The sequence below is a fragment of the Lepisosteus oculatus genome, chromosome 1 (genome assembly GCF_040954835.1).
Source record: "Lepisosteus oculatus isolate fLepOcu1 chromosome 1, fLepOcu1.hap2, whole genome shotgun sequence".
In the NCBI taxonomy this organism is placed as follows: domain Eukaryota; kingdom Metazoa; phylum Chordata; class Actinopteri; order Semionotiformes; family Lepisosteidae; genus Lepisosteus; species Lepisosteus oculatus.
In genome coordinates this window covers 2,375,587-2,391,797 of record NC_090696.1, presented here as the reverse complement: position 1 = coordinate 2,391,797, position 16,211 = coordinate 2,375,587, and positions in this window count along the sequence as shown.

Genomic DNA, 16,211 nt, shown 5'->3' with positions numbered 1-16,211 from the left:
TTCAGTCTGCATCAGGAGCACTCACATTTCTGAACACAAGCTTACATGTTGTAAAATGCATCTGACAGGGCAATGCTTACACACATACCTTCTAGGCATTTAGTAAATCTGTATGAATCATTTCTCATGAATACCACGTCTGATTTCTTATTTTGTTCCCCACATGTACACATAAAATATAAAGTAACCTATACTTAAAATTAGATACAAGTTCCACACCGGTTTCATATTATGTCAGATTATAGCATATTATATCAGCCTGCTGTACAAACAACATTCTTTGTAAAACTCAGTAAGATTTATATTTAAAGTGAAATGTGGAAAAATTAACTGCCAATGGTAGTTTTCGCCATTGTGTACTCTGAATACTTAGATTCGTTCACACTTCCAAATGGACATTGCATCTGTAGTCATCAGAAAATCATATCGCAGCTAATGAGAAACTACAGGACTGATTGTAGTTCATTCAGCTTTTTAAGTGGTTAATAGCGAGCTCACATTCGTTTTGCTCGACTTCTTTGTGTTATAAGCCAGAACAGCATTGAGCTCCGCTGTAGAGAATAATGTTCCAAAGGAAACAAGGAGAAGTCTTTATCATTAGCGCTCATTGCACAGCACATCTCCAGACCTGGGTGGCTCAGGTCCAGCAAGTTATATTATTCTTTTTTTTTTTACATCCATAGTTTCGTGATCTAGGGGGAAAAAATCACAGCTAAGTATTTTAGGAATTATAATAGTTTTATTATTATTAATTTAAAGCTCTAATTGGAAAATAAGATCAAACATCTAGACTAGAGAATCGTGATACGTGTCATCTTGAACTATTATTATTAATAATATTATACAAAAAATAATACACTGAGGGACAATGCAACAAAACAAAAGCTGTTCAAATACTTTTTTTGAACCCTAATGCAAGTCAAAGACATTATTTTTTATTTTGCCTCACTATTATTTCTATAAAAACTCCAAACAGGACGTGTGTCATATAAAAACTTGAAAAATGTTTATTGATGTTCTACGCCTAAGAAAAGTCTGAAACACACTCAGAAGGCTGGGAGACAGTCTGCTCCACTTAGAGCTTAATAAGGAGATCCAGGTACATGTTTGGCTGTGAAACAGACGTTTTATCCTCAGGAAGTGACCTTTGTGGGACAGAAATTTCCTTTTAAAGCGGGTGGGAAAAGTAGAATTTTCTTGGCCCTGGTTTCCCTACCCCCTAGGAGAGACAATTAGTGCAAAGCCTAGACAAACACCATCCAGATCCCATTAGTATTAATGCAGCCTTGTAAAACCGACTGCCCCACCACTGACTCCACAGCCGAGGGGTAACATCCACACTCCTGTGTTTTCTGCAAAAACACTAGGAAATAGTTTAGGCATAAAATTACTTGGCAAACTCCAGCCCAAGTTTCTTCCCTTTCCGTGTTTCTGCTCCCTTTATTATTTTTCCTTTTTTTAAAATGGTGTCAAAACAAACAGAACAATCACTCCAGAGCCTCGCTCACTCAGCCACCCCTGATGGTACGTCAGGCAAACCTGTCACACATCTTCGAACAATGGTTTCTGAGGGAATTTAAAGAAGAAAATACTTTTCATAAAGTTAACTGGAACAAGGGGGAAACCAGGCCTGAATTTCTGTCGAAACCTTTCATCTGCTAGTTTCGGCTCTGAGTGGGAAGCTGTCCTGTATGTTCCTGATAAGGACTGCGGCAGCTTGGAGTCAATCCTGGAAGCCCAGGGTGGGGAGGTGGGACAACATCATGGACGGTACTTGGAGAAAATCATGCAAAGTCTGTTACATATAAGAGCCAGAATCATGCTCATATGTAGTTCTTGGTCACGGGTGTTATTATAGGCTCCTGTATGAATGATTGTACAACACCGAACTTTCCCATCACCCTTCAGTTCAGTATAGATGAGTTGTAGCCAGGGCTGAACTAGGGTGAATGTAGAGTTAGAGTAGCACAGGAGCCACTGCTGAAGGCCGTCAGCTCAGCTGGGCCCCTGGAGTTGCACACATGCAATAGGTCTTGTGACCCTTGTAAAGTTACTGGGGGACACTAGGACGTCACCTCGAAATCTTTTGGGTGGGAGGAGGACCTGTGTGATCTGCCCTGGTGATCAGAGGTGAAGAGCCAATGTGGAAGTCACATGTCTCACCTGGACTATGAAGATTGACAATGTCATCTTTTACAAGCCCAACTCAGTGTTAGACAAGACAGCATTATTAACAATCCCACCAAGTACCTGAGCACTAAAAGAGACCCATTTTAAAAAGTGATGCGTTATTGCAGCTGTGGGACTGTTTATTTCCTTTTTGTGGTATCCACTAGGCAGAAGAAACGTGCACGTCTCTTTGCCTCTCTTTGATGCATTATTTGAAGAGAAAGATTCCCATTTTCTTCAGCATCATGTCTGAGAGTAAGTTTGTCCTTTCATTTTATAAGAGATGGCTTTGTCTGTATTGGTGTCTCATTCAGACTTAGTTATTTGTGTCATTGTTCTTATTGAGTCATTCAGGCTCTGATTTTGTGCTTCTTTACTTTGTAGACACTTTGCAGAGGAACACAGAAGGTTGATGTTTCCTGTCTGGGGGATGGAATTATTGTCAAGTATTAACGACTTGATGTTAGAATTGACATTCTTTAATTTGACCTCGTGTTTACCCAGCACCTTGAATATGTATTACTATCAGCACTGGACTGGTATTCTCCGGTTTAAACAGTTGGAGTTCAGAGATCAGTGCAGAGGCAGAAGCAATATTTAGGCCCGAAACTGTGCATGAAGACAGAGTTTGTGTGTTTCTAGTCTTTGCTGCATTGTTTGACTGAGCTTGTCCATACGAGTTGTTGAGGAGTCTGTGTAAATCAAGAGCAGTATTGATAATATGGTTATTGTAGTGGTAGTTGCTCCAGAAATAAACCCATCACTTTACACATGCCTCATGTGGAAATGAAGGAGGAACGTCTACAGCTTTAAAGGATTTGCATGAGAAAGTGAGGTGAAACTTCAAACTAACAAAAAAGTGAAAATAATCCTCCTTAAGCGTAGCAGTTAAGAAACCAGATTTGTGCGAGGGCAGAGCTTATCGGCGAGATGACCAATAAGACTACAGATCCCAGTCTTCTTCAGACATCTAAATGAAGGACAGCATATTGCACAGGACCTTTCTATATATCACACAAGTGGAAGCTACAGTATGTAGTAGTGCATCTAAACCTGAGAACAGAAGGCGCATCTTCGTGCAAAGGGGTATACGGGAACACAATACCCAGCCATGTTGTTGTAGCTAGCAACTACCCAGTGGGATTAGATGGGCCTAATCTTCTCCTCTCGTTTATAACTGTTCTTATGGGTTTGATTTTTATTTTCTTCTGTAGACCCTCAAATATTAAGTCACGCTACTGCTAACTAGGTAATAGTCCCAATTTACTGCAGAGACCAGACTGCGTTTGAGGTTGGAATTTCCTTGGTCTTTCCCCAACCGCTGTAGCTACTACAGCATGGTCTTTAAGACAGGAGATGAAGACAGAAAGACAGACACAGAAGCAAGGTAGGAGCGATTCCTCCTTGCCCAGCCAGAAATGATCAACTACAGTATTAGGATCTGAAAGGACTCGTATTAAACAAGGAAAGGAGTTGTATTTTTCATATGAGTGGACCTATTTTCTTTTTCAAACCCACCATGCAGTCCCTCAGGCAGTCCCTTCTCACTCATGTTTACTATTTTCCAAAGGCTGTTTCCTTTTAGTATTCAACTTTACAGGACTCCGCATGTGGAGGACTATTTATTTTGTTAACATTTTAATGATCCCTTCTAAAGATTTACGTCCAGTTCTGAGTGCCTTAAAGTGGCGAGTGTCAGGGATTTAGAGGGTATTATCATTTGTTTTGAACTCATACCAATTGTAAATATTTCTGTGCCTTCTTCATTACCTTGATTAACAAATAATCATTGTGCTTCACAACACAAGCAGCTGGATATCGGACAAGCAAGATGTGAAGCATCATGCTACATATATGGAATATTTGTGGTCCTTTGAAAACTTTGTGGCTTGTTTTTGTTTACCATTGGTCTAAGCAGAAGCATTCACAAGATACAGATGTATCAGCTGACGTCAAACACAACGCTGGCTTGTGTAACTGTTAAATATATTCCTATTTTTTTTTATCAAGGGTAAAGAGGTCATTTTGTTTTTTGTCTATGCTGTAACTTGTGCCCAGTAATTGCTTCCCCCTGCAAGAGAAATCTACAGGATGATTAGACAGAATCGCTCGGTCTAGAGATCGTCATCCCCCAGCATCTAGACGCGAACACCAGCACCCCGATCCCCCAGACATCTGTCCGGAAGAACAGGCCTTCCAGGCCAATGCCAGGAGGAGGAGGTCAGAGCCTGCAGAGCCGGAGGTGCGGCGGGGATTCGGGACAGATTAGCCCAGCAGTCCACCCCGCCCCTGCCTCTGAGCTCTCCGCGGGCAGGATGGGCCACATGGCCTCCTCTGGGTCGGAATCTCCTGGCACTCTTACGACCCCTCCGTCCCCCGAGCCCTGCGGACATGACAGCAGGGGGCTTCACCAGCGGGTCCCGCCCAGTGAGGGGCAGGGCTAGAAGGTGTGCACACGCCAGGCTCTGCTTCAGCTCCGTGTTGCTGCTGGCCCCTGGTGGACTGATATCAAAGGGGAGTTAATGGGGCAGGTCATTCGTGCTCCGTAATCTCCTTATCCCTGCTTATTTTTGTCTGCTTTTTAACACCAAGGAAAAAAGATTAATTTTGCCTACTTTGGCTTAAATAGCAGCCATATCACCCTGCAACTCACAACTGGCAACCCACTGAAGCTAAGCAGGTGTGAGCCTGGTCAGTACCTGGATGGGAGACCTCCTGGGGAAAACTGGAAGAGGTGTTAGTGGGGCCAGCAGGGGGTGCTCACCCTGCGGTCCAAGTGGGTCCTAATGCCCCCGTATAGTGACGGGGACACTATACTGTAAACAGGCGCCGTCCTTCGGATGAGACGTAAAACCGAGGTCCTGACTCTCTGTGGTCATTAAAAATCCCAGGGCGCTTCTCGAAAAGAGTAGGGGTGTAACCCCGGTGTCCTGGCAAAATTTCCAATTGGCCCTTACCAATCATGGCCTCCTAATAATCCCCATCTGTGAATTGACTAGATCACCCTGCTCTCCTCCCCACTAATAGCTGAGGTGTGGTGAGCGTTCTGGCGCACTATGGCTGCCGTCGCATCATCCAAGTGGGGCTGCACATTGGTGGTGGTGGTGGAGGGGAGTCCCCATTACCTCTAAAGCGTTTTGAGTGGAGTGTCCAGAAAAGCACTATATAAGTGTAAGCAATTATTATTACTTTTATTAAATAGGATGAAGTTCTTTGGAGATTAGCTGAACTGATATGACGGTGAATGTTTTGGCCTGGGGAAGCAGCTGTGGTTGTTTCCATCCTGGCCGCACAGATATAGTGAGCAGGATGCTCTTTTAGTTTTGCAGACCTGAGGTATTTAAAAAAAAATACACATACACATTTAATTAATGTATAGAATATTAATACAGTACCAATTAGAGCAAACACAGACATCTCATTAAGCTGGCTGATGGCATATCCCTGGTCAGCTTATTAAAGGACCCATAAAATCATCATGGGACACTTTAAATGATCTTACTAAATGGTGTGATGAGTTCTCTTTGAATTTAAATGTTTTGAAAACCAAGGATCTGGCCAAAGAACTTGAATTTGTTGAAAATGCAACCCCTCTCCACCCTACTGTAATTAGCAGTAAACATTGTCAATGAATACAAGTACTTGGGAATGTAATCATGGACACAAAAGGCTGAGATGGGACCAAAATTGTAACACTTATAAAAACAGCCAATACTTTTTTTTTAGGAAACTTAACTATTTTAAAGGAAGATAGAACTACATTAATTAAACATGTCTTAACATGCTGTCTCACATGTTGGTCTCGCAACAACAGTATTGTTAATTTTAATAATATATTTTAATATTGTTAATTAAAAATAAGCAGCAAAAGAAATCAAATCAATAGCAAATAAAATCACCTCTAAAAAAACAAAAGGTTGTAAAGAAGGAAAGAGCATTATGGAGCACACCCCCTCCACTGTGAATTTAAACTACTCCCGTCTGGGAGCTGTGCTCAGGTGCGAAAGTAAGAGCCTCAGGAATTATTTCATGCCCACTGCAATATCTTTCTAACAATTTAAGGTAACTTCCACATCTTCTGTAAAACAATTGAACCTTGTCTTCATCGGAGATGTTTGTCTTCCTTATTGTATCATTATATTGGACTGTGCTGTAAAGCAAATTTCCTCCCAAGGATAGTTAAGCTTGAATTCGAATGTTCTTAATGACTGTTTTGCATCCGTTTTCATTTTGCTAAACCCACCCCCTAACCTTTGAGTAGTGTAGGCTCATTAATTTCCTGTAATATTAACATAATTCTGTTTAATTGCTTGAATAGTCAGAAAGTTTTGAAAAGTTTCTGAGGTAAGACAAAAGTTAAACTCCACACCAGATCCACGGTGGCTCATTGAGCAAGAGTGGACAAGACAGCATGGTACTGTCACGATCGTAATCCCTCCTCTTAAGGGCTCTTTCACGTTTAGTTGATTTTTTGCACCTGCCTCCTATCCAGCCCCTCCTTATTTAATCCTGGCGCTCTCACTACTCCCGGAGGGCTGGAGGCCCACCTACCATCAAGTCGCCCTACGTCCGCGGCTTGAGGACACAGGCCTCCTATCGGTGTCCTGACCAGCTGAGTCCAGGGCTCAGAGCGCCTGGTCCCGTCATCCTGTTTTTATTCCCTCTCACTGCCCAGGATCCCGCTCCGGTTTTTAACTTTGTCTTGTTGTGGATGGATCACCCTGTGCCTGACCTTTGGACCCCCCTGGACTTGTTCTCCCTGGACCCTCCCTCCCTTAAATGGGACACTGGTGATGATGGTGATTATTATAATACAGTATATTATATAATATACATTGTACTAGGGATACAACTGTATGAAATTTTCATAGGACTATTGTTACATGAGAGTTAGCAGCTGTCATGATATGCTGTCTTTATACTTTTCTCTTTTGTCTTCTTCTGCCTCTGTCCTCAGCGCCCCTGTGTGACCCCTGATGGTGTGGTATTAGGCAAACTCTCTTGGCAAACTGTGTGAGTCAGTCTGGGAAGATTGGTGCTGCTGTGTTGTCTGTGCTGGGACTGCCAGAGATAATTTCTCATACAACCTACAGTACTTTTGCTTAACAGAGCTCATTTGAGTAGCACTGGGAACCAAGGGGATTATTTTACTAGCTGGTCTGGCTATCATTGGAGTAAGTTAGTGTTCAGGGTAAATGTTACTCCTTTCCTGTGTGATGCAAGTCTGTCTTCTGTATGGTGTATATTTGAGCTGCTTTGATCTTTGTTTGTACTTTAGCTCATTAGTGTGTGGACAACAGTCCAAATGTTGTTTAATCGTACTACTTTTCAGTGGGGAATTGATCTATATATAATCAGGGTTATCTACAGGTATTTGATTATGAGTTTTCTATTAGGCCTATAATGAAATACATTACTAAACCCTACAGGACTACAGTGGTATGGGTCTTCTACTGTCTCTGAGCCCCATCAGAATTTAATACTGAAATCAGACCACCACAAAAAATCCTGGGAAACAAGTTGTAGTATGCTGTAGTTTCCATAAACATTTTTTTTCCATAAAACACAATCTCCTCCATTTTTCCTGTCCCATGGGAGTCAGGTATGCACTGTAGAGTATCTGAAGCTCCAATCCAATTTGTGGTCTCCAAACAGGATTATAGACATTGTGTTGTTGTTCCTGTTGATTGAATGACAGCTATTTTCCACCCAGACAAAGAAGCTTTGAAGACAATGCAGTTAAGTGTTGTTTGTCTGGCACCCCTGGAACAATCCTGTGCACGCTAAGATTCTAGGTCACCCTGTTCTGAAACCTGTAAGAGTTATTGACATAGCTGCTCTTCAAATGGAAAATGACAAATAAAACGCATAAAAGACTATGCCCAGGACTGGAGGTCAAAGAACACAAAAGGATCATTAAATTCCACTGCGCAATAATAACAATCCGGACTCCTTTAACAAAATGTGACAAAGCGAGGATCCCTTAGGCAGCTATCTCATTCGGGGTCCTTTTTCACTCCGCTAAAGAAAGCTGGGAAGAATGCTGGGATTAGAATGAGATACTTTTAATCCCTCAGTCTGCTGGCTGTCAATCACCTTTGGAGAATCAGAAAAACCAACATAGCGAATGGGAACATGCAGGAAATGTTTGTCGAAACTGAAGGAGAGACAGGGGTATTAGAGCAGCTGGTGAAAGGAGTCCAGGACTTCTCTTTATCCTTTCTTCCATGGGTCTTTGTGTGGAGATTCAACACACACCCACCCTTTCAAACACATGCGCGTGCACACATAGCCCCTGTTACACAAGCCCGCCCAGCCACTAGATCTGGCTCTCCCTTGGGCACCAAGACAATGGCCATGGAGGCCAGGAGAGGAAAGAAATACTTTGCATGCCATTATCAGAAAGATACCAAGTTGAAACAAGTAATTTTCAAGAATCAAGGGAGGAAAAAGACAAGTAGATGCATCTGCTTTGCTTTCTGATTCTGAAGCATCCCAGGCCTCCTTGTCGGCAGTAAAAGCCAGGGTATGGGCTTCAAAAGCATGGCTAAGCAACTTGTTCCACACTCCCACAACGCTTTGGGTAAAGCAGCGCTCCCTCTTCTATGTTCCACTGCTTCCACCTGTCCAGCTAGCATTGTGTTTCACTGTCCATTTTGAAGAAGTCTGCTGGGTTGACTTTGTCTGAGCCTTTGAGGATTTTGATTACTTATTAGGTCTGTCCTTTTATTGGTTTCATGGATGGTTTGTCTTCTGTTGCCTGGTGTGGTCTTTTCCTGCTCCACAGGTGCCAGGTATCACTGAAAGGGCAGGAATCCTCTCAACACAAACACACAAATGAACAGGCAGAAAAAGGTCTGTGAGGCTTAATATGCTGTGAGGCCAGTTTTTCCATCTTGGGTTTAGACAGTGAATTGTTAGTAGATCAGCAGACATGATTCCCAATTTAAGGTCTACCTGATGCAGGTGTGTTTTAACATCTGATATTTCACTGTTCTTCTACATAGTTTTATTCTGAAACAAACCACTTGCTAATTTCCAGGTCTCTCTACGTCCAAATAGAATTTCCATTGTAGTTTAAATGTGATAACATTTATACTAAAAAGTGTGTTGACTGAACATGTGGATTAAAGCTTCTGTCAAAGAGATTAAATTTTATGAGTGTTTAAGACTTGGCAGACTCTTTTACCTTAAATTTCACCAAAGCCCTTGCTGTCCAGCTGTGACTTTTCATTTCATTGGGTGCTTTTCATAGCAAGGGATGTTAATGCAAAAAACAGGCCAGAGGACAAAAACCGTTACAGCAGCTGAGAAAAGGACATTTCTGTGCACAATGAGATATTCTGACTTGCAATCTGTTCATGTGAGCTATAGTACTGTACTATAGGTGCAGACTCCAGTGACAGTAGCTTTCTGGGTTCATTTGCATTTGCCAAAATTCTTATTTAACTGCATTTTAGTTTACCTACCACACTCTTTACTGCTTTGAACACTGCTTTAAAGACATTAACAACTTTCTCCTGGTTTTGTTGGAACACTTGCAGGAAGTACATTCGTTCTCTGTCTTCCATGTTCCACTATGCACACCATGAGTAATGGACCCTTATTTAGTCCTGTGGCACAGGAAAACTACTCTGCACAAGCAGTGAGAGTGAGACTGCAGGCGCTCATGATATCCTCATATTAAACTTGAATAAATTGAGTGAGTTTGTAGTACAGTAGTACAGTACAGTACTGTCGACTATACTCTTCACACAGAAGAGCAGCAGTAGTGGATCAAGCTAATCAATCGGCGATTGTTAGGAAAACAGTGAAAAAGAGAACAGAAGGCGAGCAACTTGCTCTCTAAGTTGAGTTCAAATAGGAAGTGGGTGACATTAAGTTGCCTGCTCTTTGCAATACCAGAGAGTTTATACCTAATCTTGAGATTTGTTAAAAATTTTGTCTTGAGATTTGTTAAAAAATTTGTCTTATAGATTGAAAGTGTAGCCTTCCTCAAAGTTTTCTCTGTTTTCTTTTGACAACCTCTGAACTCTTAGATGCCGGAATGAAATTTCCCATGGACACCAGAGCCATGGGGGTTAAGTGGCTCTCTTTTATTCCCACCTGTTATCTGTTCATACCAAGACACAGGTAGCATCCTGCAGACACAAAGAGCAGTCTGGGTCCTGCCAAGATCTGCTGTGAATGAACACAGGGAAGCGTCTATGAGGGCTTGAGAACAGAGCAGTCTTTGGCTCTAATTAAGGCAAGAAAGATAACCTATTTGAAAATAAAAAGGACGGATCTCTTTACGGAGTGGAGACAGTTTTTATCTGCTAACTATCCCCCCTATTGCCATTCCTTTCCCCCCTCTTGTCGTGTCTGTTCTCACTGAGTTTCTCTTTCTGTGCTGTCTGCTGTGGCTCTGATTACCTTTACAGTGATCCAGCTGTTCACAATGAGGTGGACGAAGAGCCCAGTGAAGAACGGCCAGTTTGACGTGGATCTCTTTACACAATACCTCCACGCCCTCTGAGGAGGAGGCCGCCTCTCCTCCTGGGCCTTCTCCAGTCATGCTGGGCTGGAGCACTAAGGAAAACCTAATCTGCCCTTTCCCCCCATTAACAGCTCTGGATTTTAACCTTGGCCCCGGTGGAAGTGGCTTCAGTATTTCTCTGTGATATGCTTTTGTAAAGTCTCAGCTACAGTATATTACAGACTGATACCTTCTTCTAAAGAAATATGAAACCTGGGTGTTTTCTGATGTAAGGAAAAAAGGTTTGCATTTATTTTCTTTTTCTACAAACAGATGCTTTCTGGGAATTAAGCTGTGTCGCACAGTACTGATCTGGCAATTGGGAATTCCAGTGCAGATGCTAGGGGGCTCAGTGTGCCTAAGGACCAGATCTTACTGGGATCTGGGAGAATCATACCCTGTCTGAGTTCCTGGGGGAGCCCTCAACTGAGCCCTGTTACACAGTATTACCACACCAATCATCAACAAGATCATCATCATCCGTATCTTGTGTGCGAAGGCCAGTGACTGCGCATCCCTGAACCAGTCCAATTAATTCACATCTGAACAATGTAGCTTTCATGCCTGAGATGAAAGGAATATAAGCTGAGAATCAAGTGGATTACCTTGTGTGTGGGAGAGCAATTAATACAATTAATTAATACAATTAATTTCGTTCACAAAGGGTTACTTATCTAAATTGTAAATTATTTATATAACTGATGATATGTACTGTGGGAGATGACAGGAGAGTGGTCAACAGTAGCAGCACGATTAAGGAATTGTTCCACTGCCACAGCTAAATTGCAGAGAATGAACCAGAAATACTCTTTGATTTATCCACGTTCTCCCAGATTCAAATGTCATTCTCTGCCCTTTCATTGCCATATTTAAATCACAAACTGTTCTGTAAATAGCGTGCCAATGGAAATTTGACTGTTGTAATGGAACTTTCATAATGAAAACTGGAAAACCTTACTGCCATCTAGTGGACACCTTGAAGAACAAAGGTGTTCTACTGCCAGTCTAGCACACAGCCCAGGTTTACCTGCGGAGGCACCTTTATATTTCCCTCCAAGCACAGGTACATCATAATGCCAGTGGCTGTACCCGTGATTAAACAAGGATCCCCAAGTTCATCATTGCTGCCAGAGCTGAAAGTATTACTATTTAACCATTTTAATGCCTGTGGAATATAATGTAATCTAGAATATCATACTGTACATTTTAACCAGTTTGCATTAGTTTTAAAGTTTTAAACAGAACAAAGTCTTAACAAAACACAATAACATAGCAACCTCTTCCTCTGTGGTCCAGCCCCTGGCTCCATGGGTTCCAGCAGCAGAGAGTTCTGCATAAATCATTCTCTGATGGGCTGAGATCCAGTGTACCAGGGGAGGGAATGTGTGGGCTCCCAATGCAGCTCCAACATTGTTTATCTGCGGCAAGGCCAACCAACCAAACCCTATTTCAGCCGCGAAAGGCACAGACCTTTTGCATTCTCACTTAGGAAAAGTACTCAGAGAGAGCAAGCAGTGTCCTCGCTCAGAATAGTGGGCAAAGAAGCAGAAACCATTTCCAAAATGTCGCCACGTCTGCACACTCCCAGAACATGTCAGATGTGGCCGCAGTGCGCTTTAGGAAAGGGGCTGGCTGCGTGTGATAGTGTCTGCGAGCTGTTTGGTGGAGAAAATGATGTAAGTTGCTGAGTAAAAAGCTGAGTTTTTTATTGTTGCAAGTGCCATCATAGGACATTTCTTCAGATCTGTAACATGCAGGTCCAAAAAGTCACAGCTGCTAAGGATTTGTATGAAGTTACTAATAGAGAAAAAAAAAGGGGATTATACATTAGATGTGTAGGCAACCTCACCCCACAGGGGGCAGTATAGGCCAATGAAGAATGGAAAAGGAAGCAAGTGAAAACAGAAACAAGAGGAAGATAAATAATAATGAGGTTGCACATTCTAGAAAGGGCCAGGACTGACAATCCTCACTAAGAATAATCTAGAAGAGTCCATGACTATGCAAAGCAGGAGAATAGGAAAGATGTCTTTGGGGTATTTGTGAGTCTGCATCAAAGCCAAGTCTTAAAGTGCTTAATCATGAGACTAAGAATACCCAAAATGTCCGAATGCAACAGATTTTGAAGTCTTAATGTAGGAATGAAACGTAAAGTTATCTATTTTTTATTTATCTATTTTTTATTAAAACAATTGATATGTATTACAAGTAAACCTAAAACAAAATTGGTCTGTGGTGACGAAGTGATGGGTAGTGAGGTCTTTAGTGCACTGGATGTCTTCCTCTTTCTGATGATATAACTTCCAGGGTTCTTTGATAATGCTACTGGTTTACCAAGGCCATTTACAAAACATAAATTCACTTAACAAAATACCAGACTAACTGAAAACACCCCAAGACTTCCATATTTCTCTTCAGTACACACATCGGCATCCTGAGATGTTTAATTGTTTGTAATAGTGCACTGCGGAACCACCGGTGGGTGTGAGCTAAGTCAATGTTGACTTAAGACTCTCGTCTCATTTCATCGTGTTTCACCAACAAAACCTAAAAACCTTTACAGAAAATCTTTTATCAATCGAAAATAGACACCCAGAGCTTTGAAAACGTTTTCAGAACCAAAATACACCAAGGCAATTCATCACAATAAGACTTTTTATCTGATGACACACTTCTGCAAACTTCCAAAGTGCGTTGATAAGTAATCAATAAGGTAGCAAAACATGACCGCCAAAACCAGCAAAAAAGAATATATCCCATGTTTTTACCTTGTTCTGGGCATCCATAAGACCAATAATACTTACTCATCAATAATACTTACTCATCCCCAGACCTGGAGGAAACTGAGAGGCTATTGGAACTGAATTTTGAAGCTGACCGCCAAAAAAAAGCTGGTCTGATTGGTGGAAAACGCTGTCATTCATTGTATTTTCAGCCATTCAGAGCCCTTAGGGGATGGGACTTCCTCTGGGAGCCTTGGCTGCCTGCATTCAAGTTGTCAACTATTGACACAGAAGGTGGTAATCAATCAGATTACCTGAAATCAGATTAACAGCAGAAAAGGCTCTCTAGCAGTGCCTAAAGGCTTCTTGTAGTGATTACAATGGCTTTTACATATTTTATTTGCTTATAATTAACTTATATTTTTGGGGGGATGCAAGAAATTTCATTCCAGGTTCAGTCTACACAAAAAATTATGTCAAATTTTTTCACAAAAAAGTATGTCAAATTTTTTCAAATCGATCAATTTGTCCCAATTTTATATCCAAGCTAAAAGACAAGACAAGGCCTACAAGCATTATGAGCCTGCCTAAAGGCCTAAAAATGGAACAATGTGACCTCTGAATACCAAAAAAAAAAATGTTCGCTGTCTGTTTTTTTTTTCATATGTTTGCTGAGTGGACACATTAAGAGATAAAAGAAATTTGTTCACATTCAAAGCCAAGAGGGTTAGTTTCAATATAATAGATAATAGATATAATAGATGCTGCAGAGATATAACAAAATATTTAAGGGGAGAAAAGTCCAGGTGGAAATTGGCTATAGGGGTCTATGACATTAATACCTGTCTATTTCTATGTCTTGTTCTTTTACCATTTTAACCGAGATACGTGAGAAGAAAGTGGCTGAGTTTAAACCTCTTGTGCAAAAAATTACTTCTTTTCAGGTGAAGTCAGAACTTGGAGCTCGTTGAGTCAGAAAAGTCAGAACAGAGCACTTTGATTTGACAAATTCTAGTGTATGTAAAAACAGTTTTTTGGTGGTTCATCAAAACAAACAGCATAACCTTTTCTTTCTGGCAGAATATAAGGAGATTACTAACACTTGCATTTGATAGCTATGACAAAGCCTTTTTTCCTTGCCTATCAGCTATAAATGTTCCTCTACTCTTTTCAGTAGCCCTCTCTTCCTGATAGTCCTCCGCTGAGGTAAAAGAAATACTTCATATATGAGTTGGCATTGGCACCTGTATTTAATATCAAAACATAAGGCAATATCACCAAGGGGAACCTGCAGCTGGTGGGAGTTCTGGTTGTCAAACCTGCTGAGTCCGGGGTTCAGAGTTTTTATTCCCTCTCCCTGCACCAGATCTCATTCCAGTTTTTAACCCTGTCTTGTTTGTCTAGGCTAGATCACCACGTTTGGACTTTTGGACTTCGCCCCGGATTTCCCCACTGGACTCCTTGGACCCCCTGAGGACCAGCTCACCATCGTCACACCCCCCTGTCTGTCATCCCCTCCTGATCCTTGTCCCCTCCCCGTCGTCCTGTTCCACTTACTCCTGGATTATACCGTCTGCATAGGGTCCAGAACTATGCTTCATTACACATGCCCTCACCTCACTTCTGCCTGCAGCTCCAAATAATGCTGGGAGTTTTGTCATTCTTGATAAATGAAATAAGAAAAATGTTGGACTCTTGGTGGTGATATGACTGGCTAAATGATACCCATAACCTGAGTGTTGAATCTGTGAAAAAAATAACTTGAAATATTAACGGCTCCAACATTAAGGTAACTACCTTAGCAAATTGTTGCTATTTTTGTACTGGACAAAAAGGAGAAGGTAAGTTTGGACCTGGTGGAAAGACAGTGAAGTTAAATAAGGCCACAGACCAGGGGGATTGGAGTTTTACTGCAGGCACACTGTGCAGGAAACAAGGCTGCACCAGAGGACAGCTGTCATCATGTTTTACATTCAATTTTCCCAGTAAGGGAATAATATGTATTTTTTAAAATGATTTAATCACCCTACGTGGCCATACTTTTAAAGGTAATTAAATTTCATTAACAGGAACCTTAGTGATTAATGACATTTACAAGGGTTGTTAATTTTATAATGGAATGACCAAAGCATGTGGTTGCTAGATACATTGTGCTTAAAAAAAAGTTCTGCACTCTAAACCCTTAACTGTTTGAAACTGCATGAAACAATATTTGGCATATTTGTTTAAAATGTGATTTTAGTCAGCATTAAAAACTCAATTTTTATAAGGGAATTCCAACACTTTATTGTGAACTACATCATGTTCATACCTCGCAGGTATTTTTTATGTCATCTTGTTAAAGTGAGGTTTCATAAAAGCTGGCGCTAATGAATTGCAAGCACCTGCTAATTCTTTATTACATGCAGTGGTGTTTTAGATAATGCTACTTCATCAAAACTTTAATACCTGAAATCTAAGGCGAAAACTATGTGCACATACAGTCATCGTGTGCTCGCTCACACAGATGCAGCCTTGTCTTCGTGTCAGAGGGAGCTGCAGTGAATCAGGCAGAGCCCTGAGAGTACAGGTAAGCCAGGATAGGTGCACTGCATGAGCTGTCACAGGGATAGCTGGAAACGTGGTCATCACTGCAAGGCAGCTGCTTCCTCTAACCACTAATACAGAATTATGTATGAAGTGATAGATATGCTTATTAATGAGTGACTTTATGCACTTGTATAGTAGTTTGAAAAGGCACAAAATAAAAATAAAATGAAAAGGTCTAGAAGTGTCACTAATTCCTGAAAACTGGTCTGAAA